We start from the raw sequence: 5,440 nt of genomic DNA on the forward strand, positions 1-5,440 counted from the left end.
GATTTTCTTCAAATATTTGACCGAACTCAGTTCACTTGGTTGATATTAGCAACAACAAATCTTCTACTTAAAATATTCACGAGACTCGGCGGGCATTGAATTATTACTTCAAAATATTTCCGAAGTTAATTCAACCTGCTGCCTACCATCATTTAGTTGAGCTTTTGATCAAAGGAGTGCTACACTATGAGTTCATTGCACGCCTTAGAATGACTTCCAACCCAAAATTAGTGAAATCAATTTTTGTATACCGAAAGGATGCTTTCTAATCATGTTACATATTTTTGGTGATTGATTGCGCTTTTACATTAGGGATATGGTATTTCCATAGTACTTGAGACTGTGAAGCCTTGACTTGAAAGAGGCAAACACGTAAAGCAATTTTGTTTACATAAAATTAATTAAGCTTTTCAGTTACCAAATCTTGACTTTACAGTTCAACGAACTAATGAATTAAAAGAAGTCCATTTAGAGTGGGGTGCTTTCATTATTAATAAGATTACAAGTTTTTTTTTAACATAAACGTAAAAATAGTGAAAATAGTTTGGAAATTAGTAGAAGAATTTTGAAGACTTTTTTAATCTAAATGTAGAGTTTCAATCAGGCAATGCCATTTTCAACAAATGGATATATGACCAATTCTGAAAAGAAATAAGTTGAAAAAAGTATTTGATTTCTCTAAGGTAAAGAAAATAATTAGAATAGTTTTCAATGAAACTAATTTTAATCAAGAAGATATTGATTAAGAGACTTAACCACAGCATTCAGGAGTGAACGCGCAACACTATTACTTATGGACACAAACAAGAGCTATCTCTACTTTCAATTTTCTGTTTAAGATACTTATTGTAAATACAATATTTTAAGTAAAACACTTATATTTACATATCACATAACAAAATAATTTTATATATAAGATAATGTCAAACAAAACAATATTCAGAACATATAGGTTGGTAATGTATGAATACTGTATGAAAATTTGGTAATGGTGTTAAGTTAAATTGGGAGTCTTTATAGGCTTTGTTGAGATATTAATAAATGCTATAAAATATGCTTGATTTTGAATTTAAATATTGAAATTTTCGAAAATCATTGGGTGTGAAGTAATTGTGTATATTTTAATCGCACTATAAAAAGGCCTACTATGTACACCGAATTTCATTGACGTTAAATTGCAATTTTTAAAATATTAACGGTATTGCACTTAAAGTTTAAAAAGTATGTATTATTTATAGATAACTAAATTTTTTAAATAATCTATGATGGAGAGGTTTCGAAATGTAGTGAATTAGAGCAACAAAAATTATTTCCATATTATTTTTTATTAGTCGAATTTTTGGTAGACCAAAGCTGTTTCGAGTATAACCCATCATCAGTGGTGTTGGAAATAATTCTTGTAATTAATTATTCGTAAATAATTTTTGAGACTAGAAGTACCAGGAATCCAACTCGTGTCCTCTCATATTTTATTTATGATGATACAATTTATTGTTCGATTTTGCTTAAGAACTTAAAAATAATTTGTTGACAAAGTTATCCATTCTAGAATATCTACGTTGTCAAAATAAATGACAAAACTTAAAATATTTTTATATTCTAAATATTATTAGGGTCTCTGAAAAAATCATGATTTGTCTGTTTCTATACAAACTATAGTCTTGCTTAGTAAACAATTAAAAAAATTTGTGTCAATAATACTTTATCAGTGCAGTAACTCCCTGCATTTGATTAGGAATAATATATCTCAGCATCTATTTAAAGGAGATTTATATTTCTAAATATACATGTTGATCACGGTTGCCACTTGAAAATTTTTTCCTGTACCAAAATTGGTTTAAAAAGGTACCATTTCCGTAAAAAAAGGTCCAAAATTTTTTTGGACCTCTTTATTTTTTCGTTCTGTGTTTTTCATAGTGTTATAAATGAACAAAATATAAAATAGTGTAAAGTTGCATTTATAAAAAAAATTAATTGGAAATATCCACAATAAAGTTGGATCGTCAAAAATGTACCATTTTTTGAACATGAGTACCAAACGAAAAAAAAAGTACCAATTTTGGTACTAAAGTACCATAAGTGGCAACCGTGATGTTGATATAAATTGGCTCTCTTCAAAAAACAATTTCTTCAAAAATATACTTTTATATATACACAGTACCATTGAGTTAACACTGAACTCAAAAAATCAAGCCTTTATCATTTCCCTTTATATGACAACTGATGATTTAATACATACTAGCTTTTCTTTATTATACAGGGCAGATAAACCATTGTACTTCAAGCCAATTCTATATTAAACTAAATAATTTATATTCTAACTTCCAGAAGTAAATTCATATTTAGGTAAATATAATAACATAATTCAATTAAGAATTAAAATTCTTGTTTTGTTTTTCTTCATGCGGGATGTAAAAAGTCTGTTTACATAGTTTTTACATTAAACTTTCTCATAGCACTGGAAAAACCAATTATAATGTTAAATTATGCTACTGCAACTTCATTTCAATAATCTGCATACTCAAAATAAAATTCCTCTAATAAATAAAAAGCCTTAACTGGCTACCAATGTACTGTAGATTGAAGTGCAGTATAGAAGCAATGCTTTTATTAAATTAAATCATTTTCTTTTCTAGTCAATACATGTATATATAAATATAGTAACTTAAACAAAATGAGAATTAAAATTCATGTTGTTTTTCATCCTTCACGTGGAATTTAAGAAATGCGTTCAGATAGTTTTTACGTTAAACTTCCTAACACCACTGGAAAGAAAAACCAATGGTGGATTTTAATTTAACTATTGAAAATTCATTTTATTAATTTATTTAATTAAAATAAAATTTTATATTAAATTAGAAGCATTAAATGTTTTTCGAGGACAACACTACAAAACGATATTAGATATTTAAGTGCACTTAAATTTAATTCTTATATTAAACAAACTTAGTTTACTTTCTTGTCAGTAGATATATGTAAAGCTATAATAATTTAAACAAAACGAGAATTAAATTTTATGTCTTGTTTTTGTATATAAAAAAGCGCGAAGTACAACAACAAAAATTGTTTTATATTATTTTAATTATTTGTATTTTTTTGAATTGGCAATACTATTGTTGTAATTTGGTGTTAAATAATTTTTGTTAAATTAAGATAAAATTTGTCTGACTCAAATTGCTGATGAATCAAACGCAACGATTGTTAACATTTTGGATTTTATGATATTTGAACAAAAATTGTTATTGCCTTTTACAAATTAATACATGAATCATTCAAATTAATTATTATCAATTAATTATTATTTATTGGTTAATACATGTTTTATTATTAATTCCAAAAATTAATTCACAAAATTACTTTTGGTTAATAAGTTCTAGGAAGCAACAATTTTAGTTACTTTAGAATTTCTTTTAGAGTTTCATCATATGCTGTAGTTAGCAATAATAAATATTATCTTGATTAAGCATTCTTACTAATCTTAGTACAATAAAATAATATTTTCTAATTAATAATTTTGTTAATTCATCTTCATATATATTAGTGTTAAATGGTATGTTCATTAATCGCATTGGAAGTTTAATTAAATTTTGTTAGCCGTATCGATGGATTATTATTTTCCTTAGAATAAATTCGTTGACTAAATATATTTTTATTGCGTTGTATAAAGAGTCAATAGATATGATAAAAGTACAATTTTTATCATGGAGAAATTTATTTAATATTCAACTGAAATTCTATAGATATGGCATAATATATTCTTGAATATAAGTATACAAAAAGAACAGATATCAGTTGGTACAGTTCCATGTGAATTGTTCATGTTTCTGAAGCTAAAATTACCACCTTGAAGCTAACGTTTCTAATTGATTATGGTCACAAAGTAAGATTCACTGAATGAGTTTGGGAATATCATACCCGCATCAGCTGCGTAAAATCTATGGAGAATTGGGTCAAGCTTTGGTAATTGTATTGCACTCTGAATATGAAAAACTAAACTTGAAGCGATTGATGATTTTTTTAGTTTTAAAATGATTTGGGGTACTTTATGATACTGTCATGATATTTTATCCATATCATAAGTTAGTATAGAGAATAATAGTATGAAGTCTAATAATGTGGCTAAACTTATGAAACAGGAAATATGATATCTATTAGTAGTAAAAATAAATCCATAATTTTCCCAATAAATGGCTTTAGTTATCTGTATCCCGCATTGTGTAAGTCTGATCGCGTTATGCTAGATGGCATTAGAAAGGTGAAATTTCGTACTGAATAGTTGACTCAGTTTTGTTTGAGTACGAGTCAAAGATGTAAAAAAGACACTAGCAAGGAGAAAATACGCCATATTTCACAATTTTTTTTGATAAAGGCTATAACGCAAGCTGGGCAGGCTGAAAATATGAATAGTGTTTATGGTCCTGATACTATAACAACCGATCATGCACAATTTTGCATGCATTTTTTGGTTAATTTCGATAGCACACTACGCACTGCCAGTGCATTTGCATAAAATATCGATAAAATCATGGAAATTGTTGAGTCCCATTGTACAAAAACTGTTTGGTACCTTTTTAATAAGGCTAAATACAAAAAAAAGCTGGATGTATGGGTCATGGACCGAATTCCCATTTGCAAATCGCCACTGAATCGGAATAAAATTGACCCATTTCTGAAGGGGTTGATCACTGGTGATCACTATTAAAAAGTGGATTACTTACAACATCGTCAAGAGGAAACGATCGTGGATGAATCACGGTGAACTGACCTGAACGATGACCAAGCCAGAATTGACGGCCAGTAACATTTTGCTATGTGTTTGGCGGGATTGACAGGGAATCATCTACCACGACCTGCACTGCTACTGTAAAGCTCTTAATTTGGAACTGTACTATCTGCTGGAACAATTGAACTGTCTGAAGGAAGCAATCGCCCAAAAACGGACAGATTTTAGTAAAACAGAAGGTATAACGCCAAGTCGCACATTGATAATGATTCGTTAAAAGCTCCGAAATCTTAGTTGGGAAGTTATTATGCATACATTTTATGATTCATACCTGGCACCAAGTGATTACCATGGTTAGCGATTTTTCTAGTTAAAAATTTGCTTCAAGAGATGCTTGTGAAGATCGATTGTCTTAATTTTTTGCCAATAGGAACGAGAACCTTTATGAGAGAGGCATAAAGAAATTACTTTCAAAATGGCAAGCTCTAAAATAAAATGACGCATACTTCACCTGAATATGAGCATTCTAACTATGGGAAATAAGACCTCAATTTCAAGTCAAAGAAAAACGGATTTCTTTTTACTACACCTATTATAAACCACAGCATAGGCACATGAAGTTTATTGAAATATAAATGAACTTGAAATATTTACTGCACTTCAATAAAATCTATTAAAATTTTTATTTCCAAAGTATTAAAAAAAGATATATTTATT

Source organism: Teleopsis dalmanni, chromosome 1 (genome assembly GCF_002237135.1).
Source record: "Teleopsis dalmanni isolate 2A chromosome 1, ASM223713v2, whole genome shotgun sequence".
Lineage (NCBI taxonomy): Eukaryota > Metazoa > Arthropoda > Insecta > Diptera > Diopsidae > Teleopsis > Teleopsis dalmanni.